We start from the raw sequence: 17,529 nt of genomic DNA on the forward strand, positions 1-17,529 counted from the left end.
GGGCCATCTTTAGTGAACACGCATGCGCAATTATGCAGCCACTTTCCACCTCCTATGGACAGTCAAGAAGGGGTTAACTTAGTTGTAAAAGATTTGTTTTTCAACTTATACTTTAATATTTTACATGCATTGATGAGTTTAAAGGGGCCTGTTAACGGTACAATTTTTTTCATCAGACGCAATCTTTTGATGCATTTTGTTGCAATCGAAAGTAATAGGAAGGTAATCATTTATTGTTCCTATAAACAGGTTAATTAGGGCATTTTCTCTCTCGGAACCATTACATTTTCTGATCCAATCGACCATAGAATCGATTTTCACCACATACTTTTTTTTTTAATATACAATTCAATTGTAAAAATTGCATGAAAAGATCGCATCTGTTGAAAAAATTGTACTGTTAGTGGGCACCTTAAAGCATGGGATGGTCTCATAGCAAATGGGGAAAGCAGACAAAGGGCCCTTTACCACTACGTAACACAATCACAAGCGTAATCATGCTGCGCAAGGATCGCGGTACGTTGCGGTCACTTCCTTGGGACCCGTTCAATATTCGAGCACAATAACAGTGAAAATCACGCAGGCTGGTGATTGTTATTTGGGAGAAAGAGAATAGCGCTAGTGGAAGACCAGCACTGCCATTTACATGTTACTTGCAGTGCTGCTACAATCAGCTAAAGAGCAATTGGGGGCGGGGCTTCAGGTCAGTTTTCAAAACAACAAAAACACAGCAAATCAGTAACAGGACATAACAGGCCTTCATCTCACCCGAGCAGAATACGATCTATTACAAGGAGAGGCATGGAGTGGCATATGCCCCCCACCACACCAATGCCAAGTGTTGGCAGCAGAACCAGGCCTCTAGTGTTTGTCCCCGGACCAGAGATGGATGAAGGTGTAATGGGGCCCTAGGCAACGAAGTAGATTTGGGGCCCCTTGTGGTCTTCTTGGTAAGCTGAAGTGAAGGTGGCTGATGGGCCCCTTGACATCCACTAGGCCTCTGGCACCTGCCAAGGTTGCCTAGTGGATGATCCTGCTGTGCCCAAGACACAGGCACAGCACAGAAGAGACAGGGAGGAGAGGTCCGGGCGGCAAAGGAGAGAAGACGTCAGCGGTGGACATGTGAGTATAAGCTTTACTGCGAGCACATCGGTCGTCCCAAAACTGAATGCAGCTACCGATGCGGTCTGACCTGCCTCCAAAGTATATCGTCCATCCGGTGTGACCAACCGATGATTTATTACGGCTGATGATTTTACTATTGTATCTGAAGAGAAATAGTGCTCTTCTGAAGCCGTTTATGGGAACAATTGATAATTACCTTCTGATTACTTACAATCCAGTAAATCTGATCGAACATTTGCATTATCGGTAAATCCAGTTTTAAAAGAATTGTGCACGATGCATGCAATGTCCTGTCATATCCACAGGGTGAACTGATCATTTCCGACATGTCTTATCTGCTCCCGATCAATGAAGAGATCGGTTTTCAGATCACTACTGCACAAAATCGATCCCGCAATCGATCAGAAGTAGATTGGACAAGTCGAAAATTATCAGTTCGCCCCGTCGATCTGATGGGACATTGCATGCATCGTGCACAATTTTTTTTAAAACTGGATTCAACGATAATGCAAATTAGTGCTTACACCCATCATTCTGATGAGAAATTGCTATGGTGTGTACCTATCATTACACCTGGCTGGGAGTTCCTTGCCACGGGGGCATAAGCGAGGAGGGGCGTGGCCCAGGCCACACATGCGCAGTAGCCGCGACAGGCAATCTTTCCGTGGATCACAGCTGATCACTGGAGCACAGCGGGAGGACAGCGAGGCACCTGTAAGGCTTCTCTGCTTGTCCGTCATTCTGTATTTAGAAACTGCCACAGTGGCGTTTTCTACCCAAAGTTTTTCAGAAGCTGTGGCCACACTTACCTATGTTGCCTCAGCCCACCCACAGCTTGGCAGCTGCGACCTAATAGGTGGCTGCTGTCGGCGGCTGGGCCGTGGCAACACAGGCGGGGGAAGCCACAGCTTTGGAAACATTCAGGGTAGGAACACACTAGGCAACGCGTTCAAGTTAGCGTTTTGCTGCATATGCGTTTGTGCATTTTCAGTGCATTTTGCGTGGGTTTGCATTTTTGTTCCGCACATGCATTTTGTGTGCGTTTTTTTAATGCATTTGTGGTTCGCCTATATAAATTGCATATGTGTGTTGTATGCGTTTTTGCGTAAATGCTGCGATTAGCAGTTACAGCAGGAAATAGCAGGCGCCTGCTGCTGTATATATAGAGGGCACCTCTGGCGCCCAAATTTCCTGTTGTAGTAGCTAATTGCAGCTTTTACCATTGGCAGATATGACACCATCCAAACTTCCCTGGTTACTAATAGGCTAAATTAGCGGGCGAAGCGAAAATGTGCAAAAATGTGGCTTAGTTGCGCTACTGTGTATTGAATAACCGATATTGATTAAAGATCAGTATTAACTGCGCCGATGTTTACTGCCACTAGTATGCCACTGGTGCATCCTGCCACTGGTACACCACTGGTGCACCCTGCCACTGGTACACCACTGGTGCGCACTGCCACTGGTACCCTACTGGTGCAAAGTGCCTTCTGGGTCCTCAGGTATTCCAGCCCAGTCCAGTATCGATGGGACATCAGTCAGGGCATCCATCAGTATCCTATCATCATCTGTTTAAACAGCTCAAGTTGCCAGCTTTTTCCCATCCCACCTGCAGATACTGTGGCCTGCTGATAACCAGCAGGGATGAGCTCACGAGTAATCACGATTCAGTAAGGACTCAAATTCATAATTAACCACTTGAGGACCACAGTGTTAAACCCCCCCCCCCCCTAAAGACCAGGCCTTTTTTATAAAATAGGCCACTGCAGCTTTAAGGCCAAGCTGCAGGGCCACAAAACACAGCACACGAGTGATTTCCTCCCCCCCACCCCCACCCCCCTTTTCTCCCCACCAACAGAGCTTCCTGTTGGTGGGGTTTGATTGCACCCCAGGTGTTGTTGTTTTTTTTAATAAATATTTATTTGTGGGGTTTTTTTTTATCAAAATAGTGTATTTTTTTTAAATTTCCCCTGCAGTGGCCACTCCCTCCCTCCCCCCTCCAGCCTATTAGTGTGATCGGCAGTCATAGGCTTCAGCCTATGACAGCCTATCACTTCTGGGCCAATGGAAGGGACAGCTGTGTCACACGGCTGTCCCCAGTACATCTCTGCACCAGATCGCGGCGCTGTATAAGCTTTATAGATGGCGGTTTCGCCATCTAACATTCTCCCGAGACTGAAGGCAGGGTGAAGCTCCTCCCCCAAGCAGGAGATGCGCGCAATCTCCTGCATTAGCTGGCCCCAGGAATTTACGCCGATGGCCGTTAGGCGGTCCTGGGGCTGCCGCCGCGGCCACGCCTGTGAGGATATATGTGGTGATGATATGTACGGTAATATGCAGAACATGGGTACCATTTTTTTTTTTATTAGTATCTAAGGTAGCCTCCATCTTGTGTGTCTACTTCACATGTGTGGGGCTATGAAATATTGTAGTGTCTCCTGGAAATAGTACAAATGCATCTGAAGGTGAGCTCATGTGAACAATAGAGCAGGAACTGCTAAAGTGACTTGCTAGCTTAGGGCAAGGGAATGGTTCATTAGGCCACTAGCAGTCATGTCCTCACCTTTGATCTGCTGTGAAATACTGTCTCAGATGTGTACTATTTTCACCTGGCTCAAAGAAGCTGCTAATGTGATTGTCGGTATGTCAATGAAATTACATTTGCATTCAGTTCCTCTGGATACAGGTAATTAGGTAACAACCCTCTATTCTGTCCTGGATCTTGCATTGCTTTGAACTTTGTGTATATGTAAACAAGCCAGTATACAGGATCTTCTCAAAAAATAAGCATATTGTGATAAAGTTCATTATTTTCTGTAATGTACTGATAAACATTAGACTTTCATATATTTTAGATTCAAATACACACAACTGAAGTAGTTCAAGCCTTTTATTGTTTTAATATTGATGATTTTGGCATACAGCTCATGAAAACCCAAATTTCCTATCTCAAAAAATTTGCATATTTCATCCGACCAATAAAAGAAAAGTGTTTTTAAAACAAGTCAACCTTCAAATAATTATGTTCAGTTATGCACTCAATACTTGGTCTGGAATCCTTTTGCAGAAATCACTGCTTCAATGCGGTGTGGCATGGAAGCAATCAGCCTGTGGCACTGCTCAGGTGTTATTGAGGCCCAGGATGCTTCGATAGCGGCCTTAAAGTGATCCTTAAGTCAACTGAAAAAAATGAGATTTACTCACCTGGGGCTTCCTTCAGCCCCCAGCAGCCGATCGGTGCCTCCGCTCTGATGTCCCAGGACCCGCCGGCGAGCACTTCCGGTTTGGCCGTCACCGGCCGACAGGCATGGGAACGCGAGTGATTGTTCGCGTTCCCAGCCTGTATATCGCCCCCTATGCTGCTATTGCAGCCTCCTGGCTGCTGTACTAAGCCAACGCTCATAGCCTAGAAGAGACTGCAGTGTAATTTACGTTACAAGTTCAGTGCCTGATTGTGCCTTGCTACTGTACGATTGTAGTGTGTGTGTGTGTGTGTGTGTGTGTGTGTGTGTGTGTGTGTGTGTGTGTGTGTGTGTGTGTGTGTGTGGCGTTCCCGTATTCGGACTAAAGCGCAAAGCTGACCAGAATATGAAAACACGGACTGCGTGCAGATCACTCGACAGCAGAGTGGGAATCGTGGAAGTGTCTAGCAGCAGCTAGTGGTGGCAGCGAGAAGTGCTTTGAGGGGTGACAGCCTTGTTGTAGCTTGAATAAGGCTGCTTCCCTCTCGATCTGGTCAAACCCGCAGTCGGGAACGGTATCTGCACGCTTGCCACGGGGCCGGTTCCTGACAACGCCCATCGGCGTGACGCGGTCGGCAGGAGGTTAAAATGAGCCTTAATTGCCGCAGCTGTGCGGCTGGATGATAAGGGGTTATTTACCCATAATTCCGCCGTCCTGCCTGCACTCCAAACAGCTTGCACGCGTCCTATTGGACCCATTGCAAGCCTCACTACGCGCACTTCCTCCTTTAAGCCGGAAGGAGGAAGTGCGCGTAGTGAGGCTTGCAATGCGTCCAATAGGATGCGTGCAAGCGGTTTGGAGCGCAGGCAGGACACCAGAATTATGGGTAAATAACCCCTTATCATCCAGCCGCACAGCTGCGGCAATTAAGGCTCATTTTAATTACGAAATCTTAAAGAGAACCCGAGGTGGGGTTCTGACAATGCAATCCACATACAGAGGCTGGGTCTGCCTATACAGCCCAGCCTCTGTTGCTATCCCAATCCTCCCTAAGTTCCCCCTGCACTCTGCAATCCCCCATAAATCACAGCCACGCTGTACTGTCACTATGCGTGCTCCCCCCGCCTCCTGCATAGCTCTGGTCCTGCCCGCGTCCCTTCCCTTCAATCAGCGGGGAGGGAAGGGACGCGGGTGGGGACCGGAGCTCTGCAGGAGGCGGGGGGAGCAGCAGACTGACAGTACAGAGATAAACACAGCCCGCTGCAACACGCTGTGTGTCGACAGCGAGGCTGTGATTTATGGGGGATAGCAGAGCGCAGGGGGGCTTAGGGGGATTGAAATAGCAACAGAGGCTGGGCAGTATAGGCAGACCCAGCCTCTGTATGTGGATTGCATTGTCAGAACCCACCTCGGGTTCTCTTTAAGCCTGGTACACACTTGCAATTATGATTGGCCAATGACTGACTAATTTTACCACCTCCATATAGTATGAGGGTCAACAGATACTGAATACTATGAGCAGATTTTGTAGGTAAACCCTCATACTACATGGAGGTGGTAAAATTGGCAGTGATTGGCCAATCATAATTAAAGTGTGTACCAGGCTTTACTCGTGAGCTCATCCCTGATAACCGGCATGGTCAGTGAGATGCTAATCATTCTGAGTTGATGCAGATTATATGCAAATTAAAGAAAATTGTATGCAGCTTTGAAATCATCCAATCAAACGCAACAGCTATTTCGTTTAAATGGTCCATTTCCATGCAGCATGTATTTGCATAAAAATACCACAAAAACACTTGGAATCATTGGCATGTAATTTTATAATTAATCTGTTAATCTTTATGTATATCCTCATGTGACTATAAGGACCACATGCACAAGATTAGATTATTGTGTTAGAGTGACACTTTAAGTAAAAGGAATATTGTTAACCAAGGAGTTATCACGATATCACTGAATATATGTTTTGAACTATTTACTGTGCACAGTCTTCTATGTCCTTCACAGTGAAATTCCAGAACGACCTTCCTCCCCCCTCCCGTCTGTTGTACCAGGCACAGAGAAGGAATTCTTTGGGAAGGGCAGTTTGAACCAGATTTCCATGGGCAGATTTGTCTTTGCTGAACACTGGCTAGAGGTCATAACGAAACTCCACCACTGTTTCATTTCCAGTGAAACGGAAGTCAGCCTGAAAGTGAAAGCTGAAATACAGGAAGTTTCTTGAAAGACACAGGGAAAACCCGCCCAAAGAATAGTCCCCTTTGGACATTGTTCATTGGACTCATGGGATGACAGACTGTTTGGAGGGAGGAATATATTAGCATGTTAACTGGGGTATAAAGATCAACAGAGGAAGGAAGTCTGCCCCCTTTTGTGACTGGCCAGGCTGCAGCTAGCCTGTTTCTCCTTTAATAAATGCTGGTATTTTAAAGGGTCCTCAGCTGAGTGAATAAAGATTTCATTTTCATTGGCACGAATTGGAGAAGTCTCATTGAGTAAGTTATTTTCCTTTAACACATGTCACTGACCATCCCCAGTGCTAAAGCTCGCCATATACATGTAGATTTTCACCTGATGATCCAAAACAATTGATTCCTCTCTCATTGAAATCGATTAAAGCCTGCCAATACAGATCCAACTGATTGCCCAATTTCACCACTTCCATGTAGTGTAGGAGCTTACTTACACAATCTATCCGTAGTTTTCAAAGTCTGTTGGCCTTCATACTTACATGAAGGTGGTAAAATTTGTTCAGTGATTGGCCAATCAAAATTGGATGTGTGTATGCACCTTTAGAAGGGAATAGATTCTTATCCAACAACAAATTTAATTTTCAGTAGATTCCAGCAGGGAATCTATGGAGTATCTCGTCTTTGGAGCATTCCGAAGACTTCCCGAAGTCACCTTCACCAGGGGAGCGAGCAGTGTTTGACCAAATTAGTAAAATACTGCTCCTGGGGACAGCGCTGCACTGAGGGCACTGGGAGAGGTAAGTATTACGGGAGATGTAAGTATTACCTTAGGTAAGTATCTGGCTTTTTTTTTTTAAGTAACAGTTCCCATTTACTTTAAACCAAAATACCACTATGGGATTCCAGGAAAGTCCTATTTAGGGTTAGGACTATAGATACCGTTGTTTATCTCATCAGTTAATTTACAGGTTTGCTTAATAGCTTGGAAGGTATTACATCATATCCGGTTTCACCAACAAAATCAGTACTATAGTGTATTTATGTTACTAGGGAGGACTGGATTCAGAAACAATGCCAAAAGGTACGTTAATTGGACTCGTAGGCCCAGTGCACACCAAAAACCTCTAGCAGATCCGCAAAACGTTAGAGGTTTTTGAAGCAGATTTCAGAACGATTCTAGGCATGTTTTCTAAAGCGTTTTTGTGTAGCAGATTTCATATATTGATACAGTAAAGCTGTTACTGAACAGCTACTGTAACAAAAACGCCTGGAAAACCGCTCTGATCTAGCGTTTTTCAGAGCGGTTTTCCACTTTCCTATACTTTAACATTGAGGCAGTAATGCCTCAGAAATCTAAAAAATGCTGCAGCCCCCGTGTTTGCGTTTGTGGAAAAAACGTACCGCTCTGGCGTGCACCAGCCCTTAGACAAGAACATGACAGACACATACACCAGTCTTATAGCTCCAATACAATAAACTTTATTGCCAAAATACAAAGTACACAATATAAAAATCAATGTAGTACAATGATAAACAAAAGCTTCATGATTAAAGTGCTGGAGACACAGAATGAGCCTTACAAAGTATTTTCCCTTTTTTGTACCAGATGAGCACCTTGTGACAATGCAGACATTTATTTAATAAGGACCATATCTCAGAGACTTCAATTTCCTGGTCCTGCTGACCCCACCTCTGACTCCTGATCCTAAATTCCCCATTGTCAGACCAGAAACATCACAAGAAGTGGGTAGAGCTGAGAACTCCACTGAGATTATGCTCAGAACAGGATGATTAGGGCCCGGTGTAGACTTTTTGCTGTCTGAGGCAAACTTGTGAAGATGCCAAAGCCCCTCCCCCCCCCCCCCCCCCCCTTCCGATTTGGAATGATCGCACAGCACCCTACTTCAATGTTCTCACGTGACGTGCTGCAGCTCAACACAATAGCAAACTGTCTGGCTGTGAGTCTGTGACAAACTGCTCTCCCTCAGCCACTCCATTCCTCCTAAGTCAGGACAGCAGTGCCACCTCCTCCCTTCTGCTGTTCAGGTCAAATTACACACTGCTGCTCTCTGGCCTCTCCCCTCCTCACTCACTGTCACACCTCACATCTGCTTTTCCCCAATGATGACCTCTTCACCTCGCTCTCCTCCCGCTTCTCCTCCTACTCTGACTATATGCTGTAAGGGCCTCTTGTCCACTAGAGCGTTTGTGATTGCTGAATCACAAAATCGCAAATCGCTACGGTTTGCTAAATAACATAGGAATCGCGGTAGGTCATTCTCTACCGCGATACGTATTTTACTAAATCGCGGGGTGGAACGATTTTTGCCGTGATTTTGCTATGCAGTGCATAGCATAGCAAAATCGTGATCGCAAACATCGGGAAATCGCCGGGAAATTTTTATTTTTTGCTGAATCGCAATCGCTAGTGTTTAGCGTGAACGCTAGCGATTGCTAGTGGAAAAGGGCCCCTTAGTGTAGTACAAACATGCTACCCCTGTAATCTCTGCGCCTGATGCAAATGTTTCGCCTTGCTTCATGAGAGAACCGGCCATGAGCATGATGATTTAGCACATACTGATGTTTCCCCCACATATGTGACTAATCACAACTATAATTTGATCTCGCAGCTGTGTCAGCTGGTAGCCAATTGTAGACGCAGGATGTTAACCCCATGTCTGCTTCCATGAAAGCAGTAAGTAGCCAGACTGCCGATGTATTGCAGGATTTGTAACAGCTGACACTAAGAAATGTTTTTCTTTAAAGCTTATTATGCTGTTGCTTATCTTTTAGAGCAGAGAGGAAGTTCTAGGTCCGCTTTAAGCAACTGTTCAAGCGTTGCAAACTGAAATCTTATTATCCTGATTTTTATACAGAACAGATAACCCAACATTTACAAGTGTGTTAATGACTGATAAGCATTAGCTTTTTACAAAAATAACTTGATATTTAAATGGACAGATCCACATACGGAATTACATTCTCCAGAATACAGAGGACAGCATGATCCTAGTAATAAGGCAGGATATTTATATTTCATACTAATGACATAAACATGGCAATTTCCCTGAATAAGGCCTCTTTCACCTGGGAGGCTAAAGATGGTGAATTCCCCGCCTGTCAGCAGCTCCCGGGCATCAGCTGGGCACTTAGTATGGGTGGTGAAGGGGTTACACCCCCTATGGAGTCGCATCTAAGCGCGGCCGTGCTCTCTCCTGACATGCCGCAGGTTTCTGCCTCTGGGTAAAGTCACTGCAAGTCAAGTGATGACAAATGTGTGGCTACAAACACTGCCATTCAGCTGCATATCAATGGCACCCGAATGGTGCTTGTGACCAGCAGCCAGGAGACTGACCTGCCCGACAAGCGCACAGTTCAGCCTCCCATATGATAGAGGCCTAAAGGCAGCAGGAAGGAGTATGTAGTTAGCCTAATATGGTGTAGTCTGTACACAGCGCTCTACAAGCAGCACACAGCACCGTACAGAGGCAGAGGCCAGGTGCTGCAACCTATGTGGCTGCAATAAGGACAGTAGACTGAGTGCAGCAGTGCTTAGTAATGTCACCTGAATCACTTTTATATAAGGCACAAATTTCAGCACCAAACCGTACCTAAAACAACAGCAGCAGCTCTGTCCCCACCCCGAGCCCCGCCCTACATGCAGCATCACAGCACATCCAAGCAGCCTTCACTACAAGTGAGGTCAGCGCAGAATGACCATGCATTGAGGCTTTGCAGCTAGCTTTCTTTGTAGTTTTGTTTTTGATTTTTTTTTTTTTTGGGGGGGGGGGGGGGGGGGGGGTTGCGGGGCACAATGGCTGGTTGGTGGAGCACATTTGGTTGATCAAAATCAATGTCCGTATGGCAAGCTTTAGATATTTTCGGTCTAACTCAGATAATAAGATTAAGGTTAACTGGTTCAGCAATGATAGGAACCAAATGTAAACCTCACAAAAAGAATTTAAAGGCTTTTAAGTAGAGCAGATTGTCCAAATGATGGTGCTTTTATTGAAGAAAAGTTACCTACAGATGTACTTGGCTAGTTTGCTTGCATGCTCCTTACTTGCTAGTAAGCTGCTCCTGTGGGACAGATCACAGACAAAGCATTCCAGCCCCCAGCCTGTGTCTCACGAATCTACAAGCAAGGGGATGGGGAAGAGGCAGGAGGGAGAGAAACACTGTGTGTAGTTCCTTATTAGTAGTCCTTAGTAGTTAAGCATTTAGTTTAAAAGAAAGAAAGCCTTCTTCAGACTCTATTCCTATTGATTGTTAATGTTAGTACATACTGTATAATCAGAAGGAATTAGAGACATTTCTTTGCAAATATAAGTGTCATCCAGATACATAAATTAGAAAGGGATCTTGCAAAGATTGTGGGGTTTTTATGGCAAATAGACAAGACTCTTGGTTTACATAACACCTACACAGACTCAAGCTGACATGGGAGAGTTTTTTTTACAGATCCTAGCCTGTTCACTGTATGCTGCTGGGGCCTGGAAACAGTTAACTGTACATTACTGAGCAGGGAAGGGGGCACTCGGGGGGGAGGAGTCACTTGTTGCAGCTAACAAGTGATTCCTCCTTTCATGCCGCCCATGAAAGGAGGAGTCACTTGTTAGCTGCAAAGCTGCTGATCAGAGTCTCAGGCTGAGTGTCTCCCAGCATCTGAATGAGCCAGGAATAAGCAGAGAGACAGGTGATCTGCATTATATTCAGGGCCGGATTTGTACTTTCCAGCGCCCTAGGCCGGCTGTCACCAACCGCCCCCCCCCCCATTCTGTCCAACTCTGACTAGTGATCACTGGTTTACATGGGCTCCTGTCTGTTTTGCTGCTTTGCCCCCCCCCCCCCCCCCCCCCGTTCAAAGAAGCAGTGCATGCTCTGTCCACTCCATGTAATTTTGCACTCCAGCCTGGATGCACAGCAGCCGATAGTGTTCTGGGCTTGCATAATTCAGAAATGATGCTCATATATGAGCAGCACTTGTCAAGTACACATACCCATAACACTCCCAGCCTCGGCTGCTGTGCACATCAGTACAGGAGTGCGTAATAACAAGAAGCCCGAGAGGACAGAGCATGCACTGCTTCTTTGTCCTTTGTGCGACTTGCTTCAATCAGAGTCACAAACAGGTGATGGTGCAGCGCAAAGGAGAGAAACCCATCCAAAGCAGAACAGGTAAGTAGAAGGATCCAACACTACACACGCTGGCATAGATGTCGTGTAATGCTAGGTACACACGATGCAATTCTGAGATTTACTGTCAGATCGACTGTTTACAATGTCTGATCTGATTTCCGATCAATTTTTCAATCGATTTTCCGTTCATTTCTATGAAAAAAATCATTCAGAAAATCTATCGGATAGCAGATGGGACATGTTGGAAATAGTCGATCTGACAGTAAATCTGTCAGAAAATTGCATCATGTGTATCTAGCATAAGCTCAGGTGTACTTTACACAGTGACAATTTAGCACTTGGGGCAAGTTAAGACAGATCTTAATCAGTCAGCAGGAAGTTTTTACGTTTTGTAATAGAATGATAATATTTATTGGCTAACCAAAAGAAAATAGTGAGCCTTTGGCTAATGAGTCATCTTCAGACTTTGTTCCTGTATACAAGATGTAAGATGTTGGGGAACCCAGATATATATAAAGTCAGCAGGAGATGCATACATTGTTTTGTAAATATAAATAAATGTAATACAGTTGTCATTCTGTTTCAAAACATCCTGCTTTCACTGATGGCTAAAACAGAACAATGCTTTGCTGCTTCTAAAACATGTCAGGAAAGAGTTAAACTGTAGCAAAGAGAATGTTGTTGTCAGGAAAGAAAACAAACCATAAATCTTACAGGTCTCAGGTCTTTAACAGCTCTGACCAAGTAATAAAACATCAGTCTGGGGGAGAAGAGAGCTGATAATTCCTGTCCGTGAATGCGTGCTGCATAAAGAAACTAATCTGAACTCAAAAGTTCTACTACTTGAGCCCATATATTTTTCTTCTCACAGCAGCTTGTATGTCCCCACTCATTATACTAAGGACAAGATCCTCAGATGACAACACATGCTGACTGTCATCACACACACTCTGCAGTGAGAGAGATGCAGGGATCTCTGGAATTCAGGCAGAATAGAGCAAAGCAGAAGTGATTTACTTTGACATGTGACCTCTTATCTCTCTAAGTCCAGCGCCCTGCTAAATTTTATCGCCCTAGGCCTTGACCTTTGTGGCCTTTCCAGAAATCCAGCCCTGATTATATTTACACTTGTCATCTGTAACGCACAGCAGAAGCTGCTTGTCATTTTATGTGTGTGAAAAAAGGTAGAGCCAGGAAAATTGAAGCAAAACAGGTTTCTACGTGGAGCAGTTGCTCAGAACAACCAATCAGAGTGATCGATCTGGGTACCTGCTCCACCTCTGCTCAAACTTCCCTGTCATTGGTTTTGAGAAATCGGCCCTAGTGTGTTTTCAGTGGCAAAAATGCTGTTTTCTACTTTCGATAAAGATGTTTGATAGCGATAAAAATGCTTTTTTTTTGCAATATTTTAAAGCTGATAATAAGCAAAAGAGAATACAAAGATCACTAAGAACTGGTATAACGAAGGATATGTTTATTTAGCAGAGCCTGGAGCTCCCCTCCAACACTGAGGGCCCGTTTCCACTACAGGTAGTCCCCGACTTACGAACAACCCGCTGTTACGAATGGCATGGATTGTGTTTCCATGGGAACAAGTGAAAAACATTTTTTTTTTTTAATTGGACTTGTAGTTTTTGAAAAAATAGATAAAAAAAAAATTCAAAGTAAAAATGGCTTTTAAAGGGACTCCGAGGAGTGCCCGAATTCAAAAGAATACACTTACCTGGGGCTTCTTACAGTTCATCATACGCGGTGAGGTCCCGCGGCGTCCTCCTGGCTCCTCTCCTTCAGGCTCCGCCGGCCCCCGTTACCGGCGTCACCCGGCGTGTCGGGCCGGCTCCTCCTGGTTAATGTCGGAAAACCGGCGCATGAACAGACGTGTCACGCCGGCCGCCGTGATGACGCGAAGCTGATGATGCATTGTGTCATTAACCAGGAAGAGTAATGGGGGCCAGCGGAGCCTGAAGGAGAGGAGCCAGGAGGACGCCGCGGGACCTCGCCGCCTATGGTGAGCTAGAAGAAGCCCCAGGTAAGTGTATTCTTTTAAATTCGGGCACTCCTCGGAGCCCCTTTAAACTTGTATAAGCAGGTACAGAGGGCACAGAGGGGGACACTGGAGGCACAGGGGACAGAGATGGCACAATGTTTCGACTTAAGAACAGATTCAGGTTAAGAACAAACCTATAGTCCCTATCTCGTTTGTTAACCGGGGACTACCTGTACATGCAAATTCACATGCATTTTCTGCACACAGATTGGCATAGCAATGTGTTTCAATGGACCTGTTTCCACTGTATCCAAAATTCGCAAGCAGAAAAAAATCTGGACAGCAGTGCTACAAAATTACAGATGCCGTATGGTAAGCGTCTTCGCGTTCTCGTGTGCCTTTTTGTTTATGTCAATAGAGGCAAAACACGAAAAGAAAAAGGGAAAAAAGTAGCGATTCCACATGCGAATTTGCATGCAAAAAATGGATGCAAGTGCATCCAAATTTCCACATGCATGCAGTTGCAGGTCTGGAAAATAGCATGTGAGTTTGCATGCTTGTAGTGGAAATGTACCCTTAGCCTGGAGGCACTGTCTCATTCACTGTGTCTTAAAATGAAGAAGAAGCTCTGGGTGTCATTTATTAAGGCTGTCCCTAGCTGGAGATCATTGGAGGGCATACGTGATTCAGCCAACTTAGCGTAGATTTAATAGAAACTGTCTGCTACAACGTAACAAACACTTGCAGCCCTGACCTGGGTTATATTGGACTATAACAAGGAATTGTGTGACTGCAGTTCTATGCACAGCCCCATAAGCATGTGGAAGGACGTTCAGCTGTAGGGAGACAATCACATACTGATTGCTCCTCTTTCTAAGATGGCCACCATGTCCTGCCCTATGTGAGCATAACAGCAAGCTTTTATTATATGTGTTCCCACTTATTTGAAAGTCATTGGGTATAGCTAAAAAAAATGAAGCAGATACTTACCTAAGGAAAGGGAAGGCTCTGGGTCCTATAGAGTTACCGCTCCTCTCCCGATCCCCTCTGATAAGCACTTACTCCCCCTGCTTGCACTCCCCGCCTCGGGGAACTTTGGGAGCTGAATCCTCCGGAAGACAGGCGGCTTCATACTGTGCATGCGCGAGTGCACAAGAGAGGGCGCTCACTCGTGCGCAGTATAGAGCAGCCCATTGTTTGGAGCACTCGGGCTCCTGAAGACTTCCGAAGCCTCCTTCTGCAGCAGAGAGATAGAGAGCAGTATTTGGCCAAATTGGTGGAATACTGCTTCCTGGGAGTCAGCGCTGAAGAGGGGACCGGGAGAGGAGAGGGAAGGCTCTATAGGACCCAGAGCCTTCCCTCTCCTTAGGTAAGTATCTGCTTCACTATTATTTTTAGCAGTTCCCATTGACTTTAAAGGCTGGCCATACACAACACAATGTAACTGTACAATCTTTCTTGAATCCTAAACTAGCTATAAAGCCATCGCAAGTGGTCGTACTTTGCGTCCGCACTGAATGCAATTGGAATATATAGTTCAGGTGGGTCAACAGGATTGTGTGGTGGGTGGTCAGCCTTAACACTGGGAAATTATCATGCATATACAAGAAAAGTGCTCTGCTATACCTTCACAATTCAATAACTATGCAATTTATATATACACTCTGCACCTAAACTAACACTAAAAGGAAAACTGATAAAATGCATTACCAGAGAACTGTCCAGAGAGCACAATCCAAATCAGAATGACTGCAAAACTGAAATTATAATTTTAACATTAAAAAAAATGACCTTTTCATTACAGCTTGAAGCCAGCCAAGATTAGGGTTATTTTATAAAACTGCTAAAAAAAAGCCTATAATTCCTCTATCATGCAACCATGGCAACACGACTGCTCAACCAGGGGAACTGGAAACTGGTTGAGCGGAAGCTCCTGCTGCCATGAATGTGCGCAATCATAGTGGTCATTAGCTAGCTCACAGCCACGCTTGCCCAGTTCAAACTTGCTCATTTGCAGCAGAGGGCGCTTCTGCTGGACTGGTTCTCAGTCAGCTGCCACACCACTTCTAAATCTACCTGCTTAACTATGGGGATCGGGGGCTCCCGGGGCTGCCATGTTTCTTTCCACACACGAGGCAGTGAGCACCAGCAGATCACAGTATGGATAGCTACTGAGAGGTATACCTTTGGTTACAAGATCCATATAACTGTAGTGCAGCATTGGGGAAATCCATTTATTGTATATTCTGGCGTATAAGACTTTTTAACCCCTGAAAATCTTCTGAAAAGTCAGCGGTCGTCTTATACGCCGGGTATCATTGATACCGGGTGATACGCCCAGGGCCAGTTCAAGTAACAATTGGGCCCTAGGGCAAGATTAGCCTGGGGGCCCCCCAACAGACACCCCCCGACCAAAAAGCATCATTAGAGTCCCTTTGTCGCAGCCAAACTTCCCTCCTGGGCCCCTGAGCTGGCTGCTGACCCTCCCCCAATCACCTCCCAACTTAACAGACCCTGCATAGTCCCTGGGGAGCAACAGTTAAGATGGGGGAGGGACAACCTGGGGGCCCCTACAGGCTCTGGGGCCCTGGGGCAATTGCCCATTTTTTCCTATGGTAACTCCGGCCCTGGATATGCCCTATCCTGTTACCGACTCTCATGTCTGACTGCTGAGGACTGTGGTGAAGGAGCGCAGGCACATGTGTGAGATCTGAGAGGCAGAGAAGGAGGTAAATAGGATAGAAGGGCGGGCCAGACGGGTGAAAGAGGCGTGTTTTGTGGGCACAGCGCAATCTATTCTTCCATACAGCTCTGATAAACAGGTAGACAAGGAGAGCTGACCAATCCATTTAGGGAGAGCCGACCAATCCAACCAATCAATCGCCTGTATACTGTTCTATATAGGGCTGATCAAATCCGGATCCGGGAGATACCCGGATAGTTGCTATCCGGATATCTCCCAGTAAACCTGGGCGGGGGAGTCAAGCTTACCTGTCTGACGTCTTCTTCGTCCGTCCCTGGCGCCTCCCACGATGCAGTCCACGAGGCGGTCACGTGACTACAAACACTTCCTCCTTCCGGGTTGAAGAAGGAAGTGTTTGTAGTCACGTGATGCGTGTGGACCGCATCGTGGGAGGCGTCAGGGACGGACGAAGAAGACGTCAGACAGGTAAGCTTGACTCCCCCACCCAGGTTTACTGGGAGATATCCGGATAGCAACTATCCGAGTATCTCCCGGATCCGGATTTGAGCAGCCCTACTGTTATATACTGGGTATCACATACAGTACAGCACTTGTATCTGTTCATACATAGCACTAGTATATGTTATTTGGTGTGTGTTGGAAGAGGGGTAGTCTTATACACCCAGTCGTCTTAGATGCCGGAATATACAGTATATATGTTTTGTAAGTGGCCTTATCCTTTCGTTTTTGCGTTTCTACGTACTGTGAATATCGCACTCTGCTCACACAATAGCCCCATATAGTCAATGGCGTACCGATGCCCAACAATCTACCCGGGTGATTAGCTGGTTTGGATTATTTTGACTGATTTCTTTGTTTCTGTCCGTACTCGGAAGCCCCCTGTATCTGATCCCCTTTCCCTCTCTATAGGAGAGTACATGAACCTGCAAGGCCCAATCCACATTCCAAATCTTTTTTCGATCAGAAGATGGTTTGTCAATGAACAGTCAATCAGTTGTCCATACACTGTACATGATATCTGATTTTGTTAGACTTGTGCTGTCGATCAAACTGTTCAGGAAGTGAGTCATAATACCATCTCCCCCCCCTTTCTTCCACCAAGCTGATGATGCGCATGTTCAGATACACTAAATACATTATTTTCTTTCCATACACTTAGCAACGTAAGTTGCTGTTGTATGATGTAAGGATAACGC

Source organism: Hyperolius riggenbachi, chromosome 3 (assembly GCF_040937935.1).
Source record: "Hyperolius riggenbachi isolate aHypRig1 chromosome 3, aHypRig1.pri, whole genome shotgun sequence".
NCBI lineage: Eukaryota > Metazoa > Chordata > Amphibia > Anura > Hyperoliidae > Hyperolius > Hyperolius riggenbachi.